Source organism: Vespa crabro, chromosome 7 (assembly GCF_910589235.1).
Source record: "Vespa crabro chromosome 7, iyVesCrab1.2, whole genome shotgun sequence".
NCBI lineage: Eukaryota > Metazoa > Arthropoda > Insecta > Hymenoptera > Vespidae > Vespa > Vespa crabro.
In genome coordinates this window covers 3824432-3848042 of record NC_060961.1, presented here as the reverse complement: position 1 = coordinate 3848042, position 23611 = coordinate 3824432, and the positions used below count along the sequence as shown (strand labels likewise).

Sequence of the window (23611 nt, the reverse complement as noted above, 5' to 3'; positions counted from 1 at the left end):
TCATAACGAAAACATTCTATATAATATTAATTAATTAGAATTTAATAAAATTAGAATTTTATTTTATTTTAACATTTCGCTGGGATACAATAATCGTTTTGTCATCTTCTCTTCAATACCTTTTTCTTGTTTCTTTTCTTTCTTTTTTCTTTTTTTTTGTCTATCCAGCTTATATCTTTTTCCTAGAATTTATTTATTATTTATCGCATTTTTCTATTCAAAGCAAAAAGCTAGAGATATTCAATGCATCGTTATGAAGTATAATTTGAAACAAATGAAACGAAAGAACGCAAATATGTATTCGTCTTCCGGACTAACCTCGATACGGATCATAACTATGACGCATCCTGCTCGCGTTTCATACTTTAACAACGATCCTATTGTTCGCCACTACCCCATACAACCCTTGTATTTTAACGTAAAAATCTCAACAAGAATTTTTTATGGAATCGTTATATCTATCTCGTTTCGTTGGGAAATCGGACGTACAATACAGAATAAAAAAAAAAAAAAAAAAAAAAAACAAAAAAACAAAAAAAAAAGGAATGAAAAAAGAACAAAAAAATAAAATAAAAAAAATCATAGATAGAAGAATCGTGAACTGACTCTCACGACAAACGGATAAAACTTTTAAGCGCGTTGATTAACGGGTCTGAAATAATTATTATTTATAGAACGAGTATCATTGTGCGAAACAACGTAGTCGTATCTATGCGTTGCGTGCGACGCGACTTGACTCGCGTTATTTATCGAAGGTGTTACAGCGACTGTTTTGTTATATTCATCAATAAATCTCACATTTTGACTATAATAAAAAATAAAAAAAAAAAGAAAGAAGAAAAATAAAAAAAAGATGAAAAGGGAATTAACCGGATTCAAAGATAATTACGTACAAATTAAATAGATCGCTGTCGTGCTGGTCATTCTTACGGGGATAAAAGCAAATAGGATTCCATTATCTCTTCGCGAATTAGCATTAAACGGGCATTCGAATCGCGAATCAAATTCGGCGATTTCGCTGAACGCCATTGTTAAGCCAATGTTAATGCTTCATCGTTTATTCGAAAGCCGTTAGTATTTATCGATGATTTATAATTTTTCTTATGTATACCTACGAATTATATATATATATATATATATATATATATATATACATATATAATTATTAATTGCATTGCACGTACAATGTAATTTAATGATTGAAACCTTAGTTATTTTAAAATTCGAAATATAAAAAAGAATGGAATCGAATCAATAATTTCTCTACGTAAGAGTAATCAATGATGCCTTGGTGAATGAAATCAGATGCGATCTTAATGGATTTCAAGCTAAACGCATAGATAACCAAAACTACACGCGTTTTCGTCGTCCTTGTCAAACGATTATCGCGTGTGGCTTAAGTGTCATCATCGACGAAACGATAAGAAAGCTCGTAAAAGCAGGAAGCCAACCGTAACCGGATCGTTCATTCGAAATTGCGTCTGATTGGCTAGAATCTACTTTTATCCAATCAGCATCGCGCCCCATTTGCGACATTCTTCGAGTACGACTCCCTCGTTGACGTAGGGGTTGATCCCCCCTCTGATATCTACTTACTAGACGATACGCTCGAAAAGATACGATGGACTTAAGAGCGTGACAGAATATACATTTTGTATAGCTTAGTACCTTCATGGTTAAATAATTAATTTCGATATTGATTTTTCGTTTTTAATACATTTTATTGCCACGAAGATTAGCAATGATCGATGGTTAAATCGATCCATTGGAAACCAGTTTCTATACGGTTATATAATAAAACGTAATATTAACACACAGTAATTAATATTAATAAAACTTTAAGCTCTTATTGAAAAGTTAGTTAGTTCTAAGCATTAATTTTCTTTCTCTCACTCTCTCTCTCTCTCTCTCTCTCTCTTTCCCTGTTTTTATCTCTCTTCCAGGATAGACGACGTGAAAAATTTATTCGACGTAATCGTCAACGAATAGTAGTTAAAAAATACAATAGAAATATTAAGAAAACGATTTTCACTTTTATACGTTGCCATGCGAATGGATTCCAGAAAAATAGCTATGGGACTAGTTGGTTACTCTTCAGCTAGACTCGATTCAACCCCGAAGGGTTGGATATTCGTTCGTTGGAGAAGAGGTAGAAAAACTCGAGAGAGAAACCGGGTAGGCGGCCTTATTCGCACGGCATGTATATTTAATTTAGCTCGCATATACATGCTCGCCCTAGCCGTGCTTTTTTTTTTCATCCTTTCTCGTTTCGCTAGTGGCGTCGTTGCAGAGTAGCGTTGCCGCCACTAGCAAACCGCCTCGATGCGCGAAACTTTTAGGGATTGCGCGCGTTCCATCCGTCCAAATATATTTGCATGCTCCACTTTTTCCGCGTTTTTATTTACCCTGCTTACGGAAATTTGTGGTCCCGGCGGTGCCGTGAACGGCCGACGCTTGTAAATTACTTCGCTTACACGACGTATACTGGCGGCCATTAATAGCGCATGCGAGTGTAGAAACTACCTCTATTCTCTTCAATGTCGTGTCTTATAAAGGAAAGTGCGATTTTGTCTACAACGTTTAATCCTCTATAACGTCATGTAACTTTAATGTTAAACATTCATACATCTGTATTTTTTTATGTCTTATTTCATGTTTCTACCAAAAAATTAATTGTTCGTACATATCTGAACGTTCACGTTTACCAATTGCACCTTAAACTATAAGTTTTACATTATATAATCTTTTTTCTTTTTTCTTTTTTTTTTTTTTATATATACACCAATAGAACTTGCTTTATAGAGTGCCAATAATCACTCAATTTAAAGGAAATACATTGAAAACGTCATAACAGCAACGGTAAACATATCATAATCGTAGAAACAGGGAAAAAAGGGAAAAAAGAAGGAACATTAAGCAATTAACAAATTCATATTTGCAAAATATATTAAATGTTGTATAGCTATTTATCGGATAAAAAATTATTTAATAGCAAGAATCAGAATATACTTTTTTCTTCAAATTTCCTCGTTCACAGTTTTCGTTCGTGAGTGTAACGAGAGAATAACAGACGCATCGAGCCGTGTTCTCGTGTTTTCACTTAATGAAAACATTGTCCTAGCGAGAACAGAGCATATGCGCACACGTGGTTTGCTTGTCACGCGTACATTCGCTGGATATCGCACGCGGGCCACAGGAGTAGGATAGTAGCCATACCAGAAGAAGATTCGCACACACAAAATCAAGGGTAGCATACATTCGCTGTGTGCAGTGTTACAACGAACAACTAGCTGTGACAACATACTACGTTCATTCTTTTTTTTTTCTTTTCTTTTTTTCATTCTACGTGTTTGTATCAAATAGAAAAATTTTTAATAATCCATGAGATAAATAATTTCGATCGTTATTCATAAATATCAATTATTTAATTAATCGTTATAATATTATTATTACTTTAATCTATATTATATTCTTTACTTTATACGTTAGTTTTATTTTTCTATTTCAATTCTCTTATCAATTTCTTGACGTTCAAAGTTTGATCTTTTAGTACAATAGATATTGTTCTCTCTTTTCATTCTGTTTATCTCTTTCTATTCTTCTTTGGTAAATCATCCATATGATAAAACGGAAAGACTAAAACCGTAATGAGGAAGGAGAAAATGTCGTACCTCGGGATTTCAAAGCCCTTGTTGTTTCGTGTTACGATGTTCGTTAATAAACAAACGAGAAGCACGAACGATCTATTTGGCTTTCATGCTTGCTCGCTCGGGACTGACTGTACGAGCATACATACACGTGCTTTCATTTTACACGTATTTTCAAAGCGTTAACAAAGCGTAAAATAACGTTCGAGCTTGTCGCGCGTCGTTTCAATGTTCGTTGATAAACCATCATCTATTCCTCGAAAATATTACGATCTTTTTATAACAAAACGATCCATAGACAGTCCTTGTCTCGATGACTTTTCCATTCGACCTTGTCTTTCAAACTTTTTACTCAACCATTTATCTCAACCAGACGACGCTTCATTCTTTTATTTTTTCTTTTTTTTTTTTCTTTTTTTTCTTCTTTCTTTTTTTGCTTTCATGAAGGCCAAACAGATGTCTCGAATTTTATTCCTGTGAGAATGAGAGAAAGACGTTTAACTTGGATCTAATCCTGTAAGTTTCAAATGTCAACCCCGGTGGTCCCTAGGGTTTTGTCATTTTACTGTATATACGTATCAATATAGTTGTCAGTGCGTACATATAAATATACATAAATATATATACATATATATGTATATATATATATATATATATATATATATATATATATATATATATACAGATGACTTTTATTTTAAAATCTTTATGAGAATTTTATTTATGTGTAATTGTTATTTATTGAATTTTATTATGTAAAAACATGTCTACGCATGAAACAGGCATATATCGAAACCTAATTCCCTACAAAATATCATGAAGAAAAATCGCGTATAAAAAGGGATGAAAGGAGGTGCTGAGTCCCGAAAAGGAGATACCCTATCGAGATTACGACACGCATATACGGACGAACAAAACGAAATTCGTAAGCGAAAGCGTGTATCGGCCAGTCGAGAGGAACGAATCGAGCTTATCGATGCAACCAAATGACTAATGACCGACAAGCCGTAAGTATGTATGTATGTGTATATATATATATATGTGTGTGTGTGTATATATATATACGAACGGTATAACCGTGCGACGAAGAGGGCACTCTCCGCGAATTATTGCGATTACGTCGGTATTATTAATCGTTCGCGCAATTAATCTTCCGCTTGGCGAAGTTTCTTCCTTTCGAAGACGTTGTCCATTCGATCGAAGCTTTGATCGAAAGATTGCTTATGTTAACGTTAGTGTTCATTCGCATACACATTCCTCCATCGACACATTATAGTCTGTTTGTGGGCGTATATAATTATACATATATATTTATAATTATATTTGGAAGATAATAAATTACGATATAATCAAGTATTAACATGATTTTAGGAATATCGTTAATTGAACATTTTATTCTTTGAACGATATCAAATATACATTATTATTTATCAAGAAATAATAATCGACATCATTAATAAATCTGATCGTATAATAAATAATCTATTTAAACATAATCATATAATATATCCTTTCATTAATTTTTATTTCCAATTCGATATAGGATCATAAAGAATTAAGACGTGTCGAATGAACGAAGGACTGCCTTTTATTCTCGAAAAACGACTTTCAACGAAGAAATTATCGTCCAACCGACTTTAAAGAGCGGACTAGCTCTATCGTTACGAGGAACATCGTCTATTCGCGATTAGCAACGCCGACTAAGTACGTAACGGCTGATCCTAATCAGTCGTCACGGCTGAACGTAGGTAACAACGTCGTTATCGGTGTCTATGTATGCTTTCAAGACACGCACGATTATTCTGCGTGCCTTCGCTGATTCTCTCTCTCTCTCTCTCTCTCTCTCTCTCTCTCTCTCTCTCTCTCTTTCTCTTTCGTATCTCTTTCACTTCGAATCATGTCTATGATTGCGTATTTCTCTTGCTTGCGTTTACGTCTCGTTACATACGCACACAACTGTTAAACATCGACGAGAATCAAGTTTACGTTATTCACGAACGTGTTCGTCGCTACTCGCATCTCTCTATTACGCTTTCGATGATGATCCTGTACGTGGAGCCTTCGTTGAAACGCGCCATCGTTGGAATAGCTTCGTCATGCCTACGAGAAATGGCATTGCTCGCGATACTCATCCTTTCGACGACGACGACGACGACGACGACGACGACGACGACGACGACGACGACGACGACGACGATGACGACGACGACAACGACAAAGATGAAGACGTTTTTCCCCTTTTTACACTTATTCTGAAGGCAACGCGCCTTCGAGCTATCGCGATAAAGAATAGCATTTTCTCTTACAATTCTTCATACGACGTGAATGAAGTAAAAATAGAAAAGAAGCTAGAAAATACCAAAAGATTTCAATTCCTTCCGATCTTCTTCTTCCTCTTCTTCCTCTTTATTCTTATTCTTTTCTTTCTTTTCCAAAGAAAATCTATTTTCCGATAAAACTATAATTCGCATCGTTCGACTCAACTTTTACATCAAAGCATTAGCATTCTTTCGATAATCATTAACCCTCTTTTTATTTTTCGCAAGAAAGAAAAAAAAAAAAAAAAGAAAAAGAATCAGAAAAAGAGAAAAAATAATGACGAGGATGTATAGCGAGTATGGGGCTATGTAGTATGTATATTAAAATCGTTGTTTCGCGGTCATAGCATAATCCTCGTGCTTGTATAATTTATCGCTTCGTCTTTATTCGACGTCCATTTTTCTATATCATGAGAGAAAGAGAGGGAGAGAGAGAGAGAGAGAGAGAGAGAGAGAGAGTTCCGCGTAACGCCAGGGTAACGGGTCCAACTTATTTGAAAAATCGATTATACAGATCGACGTGCTTGCTTATCTTTTTTTTTTTTCTCATTTTTATTTTTGGCTCCGCCCTGCCGCTTAAGCTTTAGCAACGCGCAACGTATTAATAACTTTACTTTATAGCAGGCGTATTATCCATGCTGCCGGAAGGGCGATTTTTTCCGATTCTGCACGTTCGATCAAAGTGTCTTGAAGAACTTGCACCTCCTTTATCACATCTCTCTTTCATTCGCCGAAAGGGATTTAAAAGTGTTTTAAAAGAGAGACAGAAAATAATAAAGGAAAGATGAAAAATAAAAAAGGAGGTGAAAGCCGATAGAAAATATTAAAGAAGATATCAAATTTATTCTTGTTTACATACTTTAAATTACTTTTATTCCTTTGTATGTATGCGTTTAGAAAGTGAAACACGTACAAAGTTTTCTTTATGAACAATAGTGTCCCATTATTTCGACTTATTTTTATCCGAAGAAAAACTCCCTTTCACAATTTTGAGTTCAGTCTTTACATCGAGAAGTCGTTTATAAGGGGTGATGTCATGAATTTCTTCCGCAAGATTCAGCACAAATTCTCAACGCGTTTTTCGAGCTTTCACGAGGGCACTGAGAAACGGAGAAGCTTCTAGAATGTGAATCAACTATAGCTTTTCGTTCAAATGAATAACAGGTAACATGGAGTACACAATAAAAGGTTGCGGCTAATGCTAGTGTCAATGATAGTGTAACTTAGTTCACCTTTGAATATGTGATAGAGAGAGAGAGAGAGAGAGAGAGAGAGAAAGAGAGAGAAAGAGAAGGAAGAAGAGAGAGATAAAAAAGGGATATGAATATGTATGAAAACATGGCACTATCAGTCTACTAAAATAGGATAAGTCCAGCACGTTTATTCATGCAGCTTTAAATATTTAATTCGTTACTTTTTTTTTACCTGCCATTTTGAACAAATATTTTTTTAATACTTAAATCATCTCGTAGCTCTTACCTCTATTTTCTATTAATACAAAATCCAACAACGGGGAGAAAAAGTTTTTATCATCGAATAAATTATATTACTTTCTTTCGATTCGGCCAGGGAATAATTGTATTTAAAATTTTTTATAAAATCACTTAATCGGAGAAGCCATTTTTGGTGTTACGGTTGATGTGAAAACGCTTTAGAACGACGGGAAGAAGAGGTTTAAGGCAAGGAAAGAGAGAAACGGAAAAAAGGAAAAAAGAAAAAAGAAGAGAGAAAAGGTACGATCACGGACTGAACTAGAACGCTTCCATGTGCACCGCCTTATCTACTCGGCGAGATAATAGAAAAATATCGTGGGGAACTCGCTAAGGATGGGAAAGCTAGAGAAAGAGTTTCCCGTCTTTCGAAAGTGAAAAACAGATGGAAGAAAGACGTTATACACGATGGATATGGTTGCACGAGAAAAGTCTAATAATGCGGTTCCATCCTCATACGGAAGAATTGCGTACGGACAAAGACGTACGATGTTCATCTCGCGTAGCTTAATTCTTTCATTTTGTATCGTTAAGATCCTTTCAGTTTATATAATTAACAATATCAACTACTTACACTCATATCTAATATTATATCATTTCAAATTTCTTATTTAATCGCAATTAATTAATTAATCTACCATTCAGTCTGAATGACGTACGATTGAATAATAGAAGTTCCCCGTTAATAAAAAAAAAAAAAAAAAAGATAAAATAATACGTAGATATAACGTATAAGTTCTTGCACATTTATATAATAAATTATAAGTAAAAAAAAATAAATTTTTATTAAAATAAATAGACCATTGGTCGTAACTTAATTTCAATTGAAAAAATGAAGGAAAAAAAAGAAACGAAATAAAAAAAGAAACCAAACGAGATGTTTACAAATATATAATAACGTAAACTTTAGCGTGGCCATGCGATCGTTATATTTTGGTTTCTTCTGTGCTTTATTATTTTTATTTGGTCTAGCGTGTCAGTCGCAGTCAGGTCGTAACAGAGTGAAGGTCGCACGAGAACAAACCCTAACGATAAGCTTTAGTTTTAATTTTATTCCATTTTAACTTTCTTTATATCAAGTGACGTATGTATGTGTGTATAATTACGTATGTATATGTATATATATATATATATATATACACATCTATTTTATATTTTATTAAAAATATGTATTTTAACCAAAACTAATGATAATTGTATAAAAACTTTAATATGAAAAAATATTTCATTTTTCCACAAAATTTATAGAAATCCCTTAACATACGTAGTGTTTTATTTTCTCGTAACATGTCGAAGGAAGCACGTCGAAGAACACGAATATACGATTAGATAGTTGAGTAAACCGAACCCGTCTTTCGAGTACAGGTTTAACAGCGTTGTCAAGAGGGAAAAACAGAAATAGAGTGAGTGAATGAGAGAGAGAGAGAGAGAGAGAGAGAGAGAGAGAGAGAAAGAGTGAATAAAAGAGGGAAGTCGGCTCGGCACGGCTCGCTCATGTTTTCCCTCGGCCGTTATCGCTATCGAGCTTTTCAGCGAGCTTTACATTCGTTTCATGACACTCTTCAAGGCTCACGAAAGCACAGACCGCACGTTATATCCGTCCTCGACAATTTCGAACAGCTCTGACGTTAGGTACGCGGTGGTATTAATTACGACACGTCGAAAAACGTGTATCAAGATTATCTAATCCCATTATTTCACCGCAAGGGAGAAAAAAGGACGTCCTCCTTGTAAGGGTCGCTCGAGAACTCGCGCTTCCTCAAAATCACGATAAAAGCGTGACTTCTTGCGATTAGAAATTAGATCAGGTAATTATAAAATACGAATTGGGTTAATTCATAATAATAAACTTATTATTTTATTATGTGTTATTGCATACTCTTTGCTTATTTATGAATCAATTTAATAGTAATAAAAAATTTGATACGATATATTATTAAAAATATTTAATTACAATTGTATTACTATTGTAATCGTAAATCAAAGATATATTATCTTTTAAAGAAATATTTTTCCATAAAGAACGAGACGCAAGTTCGTGTAAAAACTTATTTTCGAACAAGCAAAAAGATATCAAGGGATTTCATTAAATCCATTGTACGTATTTTAATCCTTTACCAGTCATAAACCTTTAAGAGAATTCCAACTTGAAATCATTGCTCCGAGCTTAAGCACTCGAAAGCGTCCATTTGATTTTCAAAACCTTTGATGTCTATATAATCTTGACTACTACGTAGGAGTAAGATAACGTCATTTGAAAATGACGAGATCGTTCATGTAGATCAATTTCTACATTCATTTGGAAACTTTTTGGAAAACGCTTGGAGGACTCTTCGTTCTCCCGTAGATACTCTCGGAAACACTCGGGACGTAGTAGATTATCATGAAAGTTTGAAGTTCACCGAAGAAATCATATAGGATAGAAGATAGAATATAAGAGATAGTAACGTAGTCGTAGGAAAACGCGAGAAAACATATATTACGAAAACGACATGGTGGATGAGCACCATGTATCGATTCACCGCCAAGTTACTGTTTCTTCTCTTGTTACGAGCTTAGAGCCGCCCTACGAGCTTGAGATGTTTCGAGGTAAAGCACATCATTCGCTATAGCTGTGGTTCTAAGGATGATGATAATGGTGGTGGTATTGGTGGTGGTAGTGGTGTCGTATAGCCCGAAGTTCAAAGAAACCGTCGTAAATAGTGGATCGCGGAGACCATAACAAACTCGAATGGTACATTTCGCATTTATCAAAGAGCCCTCGTCTTCCCTTGGATCCGCATTACGAAGCTTACACGAGCCGGAGACGCTTCTTGTAATCCGTCCTCGCTTGCCTCCACCAGCCCTCGTTTCGTTCTCACCCAATGGCACTCACCCTTCTCTCCACCTTGCAGTCTCGCTAAACGCTCTTCGAGGATAATGCTAGAAAAGGAAACCTTCAAAGGGAACGTACTGTATCTTCTTCTTCCATCCTTGCATCGATAACAATGATCCTCTGGAATCGCGTGTATTTTGCAAAAGCATGGAAGAGAAAAGCACACGCGAGAGAGAAAGAGAGAAAGAGAGAAAGAGAGAGAGAGAGAGAGAGAGAGAGAGAGAGAAGAGTTTTCCTCATCTTCTCGATTTCGCTCTGTAAAATTATACACCGAAATTAGCAACGTCGATGAATTCCTTCTATTGTATTGTTCAACACGATGAATCGTAAAACAATAGAGAAACTTTGTTACTACGAACGAAAGTTATTTGCTAAATGATAATTAATTAACATTACGTATATGATTCATTCGATATAAAATCTTATTTTGAATATTAAATGAAATTAATTAAATGTTACAATAAGTGATTATTCTTGTAACTATGTTGATCTGATATTTCGAAAGCTCAGGTTTTCTGGAAAAAAAAAAAAAAGAAAAAAAAAAAAACTAGAAAGAAAAATCAAGAAATCTTCGTCTATCTTATAGAAATGAATAAATACATTTACGTTTTAATTATATTCAAAGGATTAATGGCATCGAGTTATAATACTATACCATTCAAACTTATCGGCAAGGTAATAATCGACGGTCAACGTGTTAACGGATGTGATGACATCCACGTAACAGTTTGCCTCGTGTCGGATAACTGATCGTCGAGTCGCGACAACTACGATGACCCTTTGCTCTTGGACGATGCCTGTAAAACCTTCGATGTGAACCCTGGCAGCTGTACACGTCACACGGAAAATTTTCTCGAAAGTTTGCGTCCGTCAACGTAAAACGCGTTCTACGATCTACGTCTACGAAGAAGAAGAGGAGGGGAAGAAAAAATATATTGTATATATATATGTATATATATATATATATATATGTATGTATGTATGTATGTATGTATATATATGTCCAGTTCCATGCAAAACTCTGAATCATCATAGGCCGACCATTTTTCAAAAGCAAGCATAGTGAGCATGCTACATTAATAACAAGTGGGTGAGATACGAGACTGCCTCGATGGCTTCGTGTCGTGCGCTAGGACGATAATAATAAGGACAAAGAAGACGGAGGGTGGATTTCAATCAGTACACCCCATCCTCCTCCATAACTTAACAGTTCGATAATGTTACTGAGCTTCCGTTGTAATATACACGTATTGTTGTATGTGTACACATAAATCCAACTGAATAAAATAGGATCTATTTTCTTTCTGTAGAATCTTACGATCCACCATCCGTCCATTTTTTCTCCTCGCTCGTCAATCATCTAACATTGACGTACCTACTGTCTTTCCAGATCTTCCAAAAAAAAATATATATATATATATATTTATTGTTCTCCTTGAAAGCAAAACAATAAGGATACTTATTTATATAACGTGTATTTTTAAACAACTATTCGAAAAAATTCGTCATCGAATGAACGTCTACGATATTTATGTTATTTTTTTTTTTATGTTGTTTTTATATTTATGTCTCTTTATGTTATTTTGTTTTTCCTGTGTTTTTCCCTTCTCTCTCTCTCTCTCTCTCTCTCTCTCTCTCTGTCTCTCTTTCTCTCAGGCCCCTCCCCCACCTTTTGCTCTGTTTTACACAGCAATCGCGATCAGCAAGAATAAACACAGCTCAATATCGAAGCTTTGCGGTAAGCTTTAATTTTAGCTTTAGCTCTAACCTTTCACCAAGTTTTTCTTTTTATATCAAACGATGTTTAATTATATCCATTTGATTTTATAATTAAAATCAGATATAATCAAGACGGGTATTAATTGGATAAAAATCTAATGAAAATCGGCCAAATAAAAATGATAATCAATAGTCGTTTCCATTAAAAAATTTTATATAATTTTCATATAACGAATACAAATCTAATTAATAGAAAAGTTAACACTAAGTTTATAAATAATATTAGATAAGGTAGAAACCACGAAAAAGTTATTATGTACTATTCGATAAACCCTACGTAAATACATACATACATATATATATATATATATATATATATATATATATATATATATACATATTGTACATATATATTGTACATATATATTGTACATATATACGTATATACGTACGATTCAATATCCTCCTTCAATACTCGTTTAGGTTTGTACGAAGCTCAACGACAGAACCGCAGAAATTCTTGAGGGTGGATATCGACACCTTTCGAGCGATCGAACGAGCGAACGTGCTCGAGCCTCGGGTAATACTCGATAATTGCGAGTAGGTATTGCTTCGCGGCTCTCACTTACGACGACATAAACCGATGTCACAAGCAATCGCAATCGCGAGGATGTTTGATATTTCGAAGCGAAAACACGCGAGTGCGTTCCACGTCAGATGGTCGTTTAATTTACCACCATGGTTTTCTCTAAAACACACACATACACATGCACACAATGAAAAAAATGAATGTGCGATATATATATATATATATATATATATATATATTTTATATAAGTTAGTCTGATATATATATATATCTATAGGAAACATTCTAATCAGAACTCCTGCAAATATTCGAAACATTAGAATTAAGAAAAGGCCTTTGTGCTCTTTTCCTCTTTTTTTTTTTTTTTACACAAGCGTAACTTTAGTCACAACACGGATTTATTAAAGAGACAATTTCTGAATGTATTAATTATTTCAAAAAGTATCCTCTATATATCAAAAATAAATACTGCATTCGGCAATTGTATGAACATATGGAAAATGTATATGATAATACAATTAGAAATTAATCGGGTATGTTAAAACGTACGAGATATTGTACATAAATATTCATTCATTTTTTATTTTGATACGTTACATAAGTTTGTAAATATTTAAATACTTATTTTAGAGTCAATCTCTGTATTTTACAGATTTATATCCATCATATATTTACTATACGAAAGTTTAATTTCACAATGTAAATCGATTCCCTTATAAAATCTTGCTATTGCTCTCTCTCTCTCTCTCCCTCTCTCTCCCTCTCTCTCTCTCTCTCTCCCTCTCTCTCTCTCTCTCTTTCTCTCTCTCTCTTTCTCTCTCTGTCTGTCTGTCTGTCTCTCTCTCTCTCTCTCTCTCTCTCTCTCTCTCTTTTTGTCTTTGCTCTTTGCCTCTCTCTGTTTCTATTTTAATTATTTCATTGATCGATCATAACGAATCTGAAAGGATGATAAAAGATAGATATAAATAAAAAAAAAAACTAAAAAGAATGAGTTCGTTCTACAGACTTTTGTTGACGTATTCTGCCTTTTTAATAATTCAATTTCCATTAATGGAATTCGGTAATAATCAGCTGAATATATTTATCGAATACACTTGAACTTGCTATCCTTTCCCTAAATAGAAACTTCCAGGTGCCGCGATGGTTTTACTTCTCTCGACTCAATAAATAACTCGCTTTCTTATATCTTGCCTCGTAAATTGTACTTGATTTAACGCAGAGTCGACAGGAAACGATGAGGAGAGAAAGAATAAGGGAGAGGAAGATGATAGTAAAAAGGATGAAAGAGGTAGGAAAACTCGGCGTTTTAATTTCCTTCAATTAGAAGTACTGGCAATTAGTTATCTTCGGAAGGAGTTTCCATTCGTTAAAGAAACGGTTGGTTAACAAGAAAAAGGAATAATCGAATCTTTAAGTTTTCACTCTGTCGGTCGCAAGTTTTATCTCGAACGAGTGCATATTCTCTTCGTTAACAAACGAATTCAGTGTTTATTATAATCTCGAATAATGACAGAGAGAAACGATAAGAGATTTGTGTTTCAATCATATCTCTTTTTTCTTTATCTTTCTCTATCCCTTTCTCTTTTATCAATATCATATTCAATTTATTAGCAATATCTTGTTCAATTATATTTCGTCATCGTATATACATCTTTTGGAATGAACTATCAATATCTTTTCGAGACCCTTTTTCTCAGGATAAAAAAATAAAATAAAAAGCAAAAGAATAGGAAGAAGGCATGCCAAAAGAAAAAAAAAAAAAAAAAAAAGAAAAGGAGTGAATATGAATCTGTAGCAATAAAGATTAACACAATAGATATATACGACGGGTTTCAAATAAAATTATTAATAAAACTGATCCCGTCTACGTCACGTATCTATCCTGATTACTTTTTCATACCGTCGAAGAATCTTAGCTATTATATTCTTCATCGCTCAGCTTCACGCTTATTCGTTCGATACTCTTCGCCGAATATGAGTAATATAAAGCAAAGTACCAAGCAGTAGAGAGAAACTATAAAGAAGGCGAAGCAGAGAAAGGTCCGTTTTGACGGATCGACTTTATGAATATTAATGGTGAGAAATGTATGCGAATACAGTGTGATAATAATTATGCGTCTCGTATGCGACGACAACGACGACGACAACGACAACGACAACGACGACGACAACGACAACGACGACGACGACGACAACGACAACGACGACAACGACAACGACAACGACGACGACGATGACGACGACGACGACGACGACGACGACGACGACGACGACGACGACGACGACGACGACGACGACGACGACGACGACGGCGACGACGACGACAACGACGATGATAGCTATGAGAATGGCGACGAAGAGGAGAGGAAGCGTCTGCGTATGGTGGTGGCAAAGAAAAGAGGAGGAAGTTCTCTTACTCTCCGAGTATGACGGAAATGTTCTGCTCTCTCACGCTTCTACGATTCTTCCCCTCATCCGTCAACAGTACAGTATGAATTTTAGTATACGTTGCGTAGTTACCAAGAGACTATTCGACATTACGCGACGTGCATTACAACGAGATATCGATTCTTTCGATAAAGGACAAGTATAAAAAAGAAAAAAAGAAAAAAAGAAAAAAAAGAAAAAGAAAAAAAGAGAAAAAGAAAAACGAAGAAAAAAAAGAAAAAAAAAAGTAAATGAATGAAGAATGACGAAAAAAAAAAAAAAAAGAAGTAGTAAAGAAAAAGATGATCTATCAGGGAGAGAATAATTTTCCTAACATTTTTATTTCATCGATGAATTATTATAACGTCATGGAAAGGGAGGAAGAGCAAAAAAAAGAAAAAAATAATAAAAACAGAAAGAAAAAAAGAAAAAAGAAAAAGAAAGAACGAATACGTTCTTAAGAAGATATTCACGTAAATGCGGAAAGGAGAAGGACCAGTGGAAAGAAGCATGGCATGACTAGAAACTACTCTCACACCCTTTAGACTCCCTTCGCTCTAGTAATTTCCTGCTGGAAGTATTATAATTTAATACGACACCGTTTGCTCCCTCCCACCAGCGTGTTCGGTCGTCGCTTTCCGTGGCTGGCTGCCTATCTTGACGTAGCCTGGCAAGCTCTACCTACCGAGCAACCTACCTAAGGGCATCTCCCAACGACGACGGTCTTTCTTCGACGAAGGAGCCTCGGCCATTATTCGGCGTGTTTGTAGCCTCCGGCGGCGCGTAATAAGCCGGCTTACACACCAAAGTGTCTCTCTCTCTCTCTCTCTCTTTCTTTCTCTTTTTCTTTCTTTCTTTCTCTTTTTCTCTCTCTCTCTCTCTTTCTCTCTCTTTCTCGCTCGCTCGCTCGGTCGCTCGGTCGTTCGTTCGTTCGTTCGTTCGTTCGTTCGTTCGTTCGTTCGTTCGTTCACTCTCACTCTTTGTCGCACGCACGTATATACGAGAGCACCTAACGTGTGCCCTCCCTCTTTCGTATCGAGCACATACACCCGACACGCCTACCGTATTTTTATTTCCCTCACGAACGGACGTACGCGCGTTGCCCCGTCCCGAGAATCCGCATCTGCCACCACCGGTGCAACCAGCTACTCCTCTCCGTTCCTCTCTTTATCCATCTCATTTCCCTTGCGAAGAGATGCCAACCGGAAACTTATCGATATGTCTACGAAAAAGAGATAGATAGCTAGATATATTGGTAATATATATTTATAGCAATAACAAATTGCTTAACACATCGCCGGACAAAATATGACAAAATATTTCGTCTCGATATTTGATATAAAAAATATAACTGGTTATTCTTTATGATCAATAATAATAAAATGTCTGTTCGACAAAATATGCCAATTTTATACTTTGTCTATCTTTTATCTTTATTCTTCTGATTGATTGTAAAAATATTTTTATTAATTAGTCAGACTTTTGTCCCTTGTAATATAATACGAACGTTTTAATTATATCCGTGATTTCAACTCGCTTACTAACTAGTCGGTAAGAGGAAGAAAAATAAAGAAAAGACAAAGTTTTCTCAGGATGTTAAAAAGATGATAAGACCGTCGTCATAGTTCTTTCTTCCTCGACGGAAATGAAGATGACGACGAGCTTACAAACACCATACACAATGTTATTTCAAATTTAACCGAACAAAAATGATGTCCTTCTCGTAATTACATCCTCGTATTTATTTCGAATCCTTAGAAAGGGAATGAACTGTGCAATTAATTTTAATCGATTCAAGCTATTTCAAAGCAAACGCAATAATCATTTTTATACCATCACATTTTCAAGTATCATTTCTCGAATAACTTTTCCTCAATGTTTGTTTCTTTTCATTCTTTTTACCTCTGCATTAGTATCATTCCATTATCCAAGACTGGTTGAATTCTATCAGAAGAAATATGTAGCTCTATCTTGAAAAATGGAAAAATAAGAAAAAAGAAATAATAAAAGAAAAAAAAAAAAAAAGAAAATAAAAGAAAAAAAGAAAAGATAGTAGTGGTCATAGGGCTCCTAAGTTCAACCATAGTCTCAACGTAGAAAAATTTTCTCAAGAATTCCCTTCGGCTTACCTATTTCGAATGGCCGAGCAGGGAATTCCAGCTATTAGTAGGCACGATGCACCTATACTAGTGTCCGAGATAAACACGGCCCGTTACCGTTTGCTCGTATTCGTGCCTACTCGAAAGCCATTTATTTGACGCTCCGGTAGGCCGTTTTACTTCAGTCGAACGCGAAATTCGAGAGGTTTTAAGGCGCAACAACGTTTGAAATTACATGGTTAGAAGCGCCGAAAGAAATATATCGCACGTATTACCAAGCTCGTAACTCGTTACTCCTTACCGATTATCATTTTTATCATACGAAAAGTAACACGCGTGTAGACGTAGATACTTTGCACTTCGTGGAATGGATCTTAACTGTAATATAACGGAAAATGCGACGCGGGCCAGGCGTGACCCTTAGAATATCTTTGGATTCAATGCCTCCCGACGGCTGCTGAAAGATTAATGATTCCATTTCTGACCGTCACTCGTATATAAGTGCTTCTCACTGCGAGAATGAGAAGGTATCGTCGTTGTTCGTTGATACATCATGAAAGACAAGAATAAAACTTTACGATTAGGTAAATTGCTTATCAGTTGAAATTCTAAAGTCGAAATAAATTAAAAACCAAAGAAATTGTTTTTTTTTTTTTTTAAATTGTTTCTACGATCGTCCAATAAGATGTAATATATTATTTCAATCTAACATAAGTTTAATCGTTCGAGATAATAACTATCTTGAAATGTAATGATTTCATAATAATACAAAATGATATTAAAAATTCTTACTTTTATCTATGATAAATATTGAAATTCATGAAGTGTTAGTTTTACGTTATTATCAATGCAAGTGTATGATGCGCCTAAATATACTAGACGGATTGACAAGGAAAGAGCGATAAAAGTTTATCGTCCGTGACGGATGATCGTGCTACGGTCATAAGAGCTATCTTCCAGTCGCCGAAATGTCCCTGAGAAAAAGGGACGAGTTCTTACCAGAAGATACAACGTTCGATAACTCTTGAACGTCTAAAAGGAATCTCCTGAAACAGCCTCGTGTCTCTTTTTCAAGTCACATTCTAAAAGCAACGAATGCGTTTAACTTAGAAAATTATTCGATAAACGAAGAACTCGATTTCTCGTTGAGTGACGTTTAATCGTGATCCTTATTAATATTGAAATACGATTTCCGTGTTATTAAAAGCTTGTCTCTTTCCTCTCGATCGGAAATCATATTAAAATATTAATCATATTTATTAACCTGATGATTGTCATAGTCGATATTTGTTATATATCCAATCGTATACCCCAGAGTAGCCAGAATAATTAATTTATTATTTTATTGTTTATTCATTTACAAGTTAAATAAATAGTTTTTATTTAATTAATCATAGTCATGATACGTTTCAACGAGATCTGATGCACGTTTCTAATTGATCGGAGCTATGATTATTAGATTCGAAAGGAAAATAAAAGTGTACGAAATGCATCGAGTGCTGTTAATATCGATGCGACGAAATATCTCGAAACGAAATTTGACGAGGAAGGGCGTCGATAGACGAGATTCGTTATTCGAAAAAATGAAATTGGGGGACCGGGGGTTCGATTTTCGATGGAACGAAACGATTCCTCGATTATCGTTCGGCTCGCGGCATAGTTCGACATTCGATCAATGGAAAAATCATGAAGGGTGGTTCTATTTCGAATGAAGATAATATCGAAAGCAACGAGCGAATGTGGAGAATTCACGATGAAAATAAATCGAGCCTCCGCTACTCTTCCGTGTTCCCTCGAGAACGGAACAACGTGCATTAATAATACGCCAATGGGAAGAGAAATAATAAATGAGATTTGACAGAATTATGTTTAATTGACGTATATCGATCATTAGCGATAATAGTCCAATTAAAAATCAGTGCTTTTTTTTCGTTTGTTAGCGGCAAACTTTGTTAGAAGAGATGTACTGATGCACGAAAGAGGACGAAAATTTTCGACGGGTCGATACTACAGTATCTCTACCTCTCTCATTCTCTTGTACACTCTGTTTCTCTCTCTTTCTCTCTCTCTCTCTCTCTCTCTCTCCTCCCCTTTCTCTTCATCTTCCTCTCGCTCACTCGCTCGCTCGTGCACTCCTTCTCATGAATATATTCACAAGCCGGCCTCGAAAGGACGAGACAAAGATGTTAACCGGTGATCGGGGAAACTCTTTCCCCCTTTTAAGGTCCACTCGTTAGCGCAAGAACGCGGCTACCTTGGATATCTCCAACCGTAAGAAAGTCTTCCCCGATTCTTGCATCTGGAATAACTACTTCGAATCGATCGCGTTCCCAAAAATTCTCATTGTAATTTTATATAAATTAAAAACTCATGATATAAAGTAAATAATAAATAAAATAGTAAAATAATGGTAACATTTTGATCATCGAATCTCAATAATTTCACAATGTTTAAGAAAAAAAAAAAAAAAAAAAAAAAACCAATCGATAATGTTACGAGAGTATTATACTTTAAGAAAAATGGGAAACTTGCTCCTATCATCCTTTCTTCCTCTATACAAACGAATATATATTTTTATTTACTATGTCTCATGCATCCCTAAAATCTTTTGCGAGATGGAACACGAAATGTCACTTATCCTGATGCGTCACGAGGTCATACAATGCAAGACGAAGATGCAAAAAAGGAAGAGAGAGAGAAAAGTAGAAGCTTTATACCGAGTATCTCCTAGAAAGAATGACGTTTCTACCGGATAACAGCATTGGAAAGAATTTTTGATTACTCTTCAAAGACCTCAAAATTCATAATCGAAAAGGGATTTTCCAAGCTGTCGGGCAATTCGTTCGTCAATGAAAATCGGTCTAAAAGATTTCTAATAATAGAGTAGTATTCGTTTCTATTCTTCTTTACGAAAGATCAATGGAAAGCTATCGTGTAACGAACGCGGTTTTAACGAGTCTCTAGTTCAAGAGCATTTGTTTAAATAAAGCGAAAGGGGTTAGTACCTTGAGAATGGTAATACGACGAAGTGAATGTTAACGAGGGTACCTTTCTTTCGATGTCACCGAATCGTGCCTATCCTTCGTTCGCGTGTCCTACGTCATGTCGCCGGGGATCCTTACGAGGTCAACCAATCGTGTTCTTTTATATTAAGGCAGGATGAATAATAATCGACGGGAAATACGAGATCGCCGGCGGGCAGACCGTCCCTTCATCATCGTAGCCCATATGCCGTCTTTTTGACGGGAAATATGTGATCGTGAGTAGTATTTTTCAAAGCTAACGAAACGAATCGTTACGAAGACAAAATCAAACGGACCGTTTCATTTTTAATCTATTTTAATATAAAGTTCTATTGTTACTGAAGCACCGGTAAAATTTATTTACTTATTTATTTTTTTATCTTTTTATTCCTTTAATTCAATATAAAGACAGTAATATTTGTCGAAAATGATGAATACAATTTTCATGAATTCAAATCGTATTACATAGATCGTATCGTAATGAATTGTTCTAAAACGTGTTAGATGCTAGAAACACCTTGAATGAACTTTACGAATATATATTCTACGAAGAGTTAACTTCTTCGAGAAAAAATACAGAATTAATACCAGGATTGGAGCTCTTGAAGAAAGGAAAAGCAAAAAAAAAAGAAAAAAAAAAAAACAAAACAAAGGAAAAACAAAGAAAATTAAACACGAAGCGAATTCCGATAAGGTAAGTTTCTGAAAGATGTCCGTTAACTTTTTTTAGAACGTACGTACATCGTTGTAGACCATATTTTTCCGATTTTCATGAAAATTCCTAATGCGACGTTTTTTCCTCCGCGCACGAACACTCGCGTCAACAAAAGTTAACTCTTGTCGTGCTTGTCGCTACAACGACGGAAGGATACAGACGCGGCTGAAACAAAAGTTACGTCAGCGTAGCTTTTTCCATGCCGCTTGTCAGTGATAAATTTAATCATGGATGACGCACCCACGTCAAACACACTTTTTCATGGGCACGTTATCGTTCTCGTTCGGCGAATATATTCTCCTTCTCTTTTTCCGAGACGACAACTCGTAAAGGAAAGTCTGATCGATACGATTTATCGGAAAATCGCGATTTAAACGTAATTTATGTGGGTTCTTGGTCTAAAGTGGACTTTCTTTGCTTCTATAGCTAGAGAAAAAAATGATAAAGAGAGAGAGAGAGAGAGAGAGAGAGCTTTACAAAAAGTATCGTAGCTCTACGACGTTAATGAAAGAGAAAATTTTTGTTTCTTTCTTTCCTCCTCTCTTTTTCATACACGCACGCAAACACACACACGAAATTCTTTTTTTATAAACATATACGCTATATATATATATATATATATATATATATATATATATATATATATATATACATATATAGAAGCTATCGAGGCAAAAATGCACACAATGGCTACCAAAGTGGTTTGGAGAAGTGGCGCGAAAAAGAAGGTAAACTTATTGTTAGTCGGTCGCGAAAGTATCGCGCGTCGGTTGCATTCTTCGCGCGAATCGAGCGAATAAATCGATCGAACGACGTAGGATCGAGACTGAATACGGTGATGCGAAAGAGAGACAGAAAGGGAAAGAAAGAGAGAGAGGGGGGGGGGGAAAGGGACTCAAGAGGATAAGGGAAAAAGGAGAAGAGCGGAAAGTTTATCGCACTATCGTCGAACATTCGCTCTCTGGTACCAATTCATTCGCGTGTAATTTCACGGCTAAATCGCGGAAGTTATGGCAACGAGGTATGCGATACAAGCTATAAACGAAGGTCGACCGAGCGTGAACACGTATATATAGAAAGATAGAAAGCGATAGAGAGAGAGAGAGAGAGAAAGAGAGAGAAAAGGAGAGAAAGAGAGACAGAGAATGTGAATAACGTCAACCAGGACGAAGGAAAGGAACGAAGGGACGATCCGTCCACCGGTCCGTCCAGCAAACTTTTGCTTTTCTCTTCTTTTATTTTCTTCTCTTTTCTTCGCTCGACTCAGGCCATGGCTCCGCTTGAAAAACAAACAGTTAAAACTAGGTGGTCCCTCATTAAGTTAGCACCACTCTTGTGCCTCGATCTCCCTGCCGGTTACCCCCTAGGGGGCTCCCCCAAAAAGGCCCACTTCTTTCTTTCTTTCTTTCTTTCTTTCTTTCTTTCTTTCATCCTTTCTTTCTTTCTGTTTTTCTTTTTCTTTCTTTCTTTCTTTCTTTCTTTCGTTCTCTCTTTTCCCTTCACCCTCGCCATACGAATTCGAAACGTCCCGATGGTAGAGACTCGAGTGAGACGTTACCTACGCAAAATGAATTCGTTCGATACACACGCGTCAACGTGTGCAACCAGCATGAACCTTCCGTTCCTTGTAGTAGCGAAGGTATATGGTAATATTTTAGATAGTTCGATGAAGCATTGTGTGCCGTAAAAAGGAATAAAAAAAAAAAAAAAAAAAAAAAAAGAAGAAACACAAAAAAAAAGAAAAAAGAGACAAAAGATCAATAAGTTCCGAGATAATTTCGATAGGTATAATTATGAAATGAATTTGATTTATTTTTCCGTAATTTTATTACAACTCCATCCTATAGTTTTACGTCTAACATTTCGTATATGTTATCCAATAAAGACAACCTTTAACCGAGACAATAATATCAGTTGAAAGCATTTAATACGATCGCTTTGCTACGTACTAGAATTTGCCAGCGCATATTGAATAGGACGATATTCTAATTGTACCCCGGCCGAGGCATTTGCCAACGCGTGAACGTTCTTCGCCGATCGGTGTTGCAGTTCCACTTCGATAAAATTTTCTCCCTCCCTCTATCTCCATTTCTCTCTCTCTTTCTCTCTGTCTCTATGTCTCTCTCTCTCTCTCTCTCTCTCTCTCTCTCTCTCTCTCTCTCTCTCTCTCTCTCTCTCTCTCTCTCACGTGCGCACTCTTTGAATCACATATACAGACATACACATACATTCTTTGTCTCGTCCCTTGTGTAAAGGTCGCTTTACTCGAATCTCTAAATACTAGTTGTAGATATAACGCGTTACCACGTACATACGTATGTACGTGCGTACTCCGTTAACCCGGTATCACCGTAAGGAAAACGGCCGATAATGGGATTATATGGAGAGAATGGATTAGTGAAATCCCTCGAATGCAAAACCTTACGATAATCGGCTACGACCTAGCTATGTACATCGTTGAAAATCGGTAGTACCAACTCGTGATATTCGTACTCGGGAATATCTCCCGAACAATCGACTCGAGGTAAATGTCGATGAACATTTCGTTACTCGTCTTTATTTTATCAAAACTAACGACACGAGTTGCATTATGTTCGTTCTACCGATACTTGCCTATCGAAATTATATGACCTTAAAATCGTAATGAAAATGTCACGCTCGATTTTTCATCGCTCTTTTTATAATTGAATTTCATTGTTTTTATTGATT

At 35.7% G+C, this 23611-nt stretch overlaps 1 protein-coding gene across 14 annotated transcripts in view; it reads left to right on the top strand.

The window, feature by feature from the left end:
* Nucleotides 1-23611, top strand: part of LOC124425507 (latrophilin Cirl-like) — a 662270-nt gene that overhangs the window by 436798 nt on the left and 201861 nt on the right. The window lies entirely within an intron of this gene.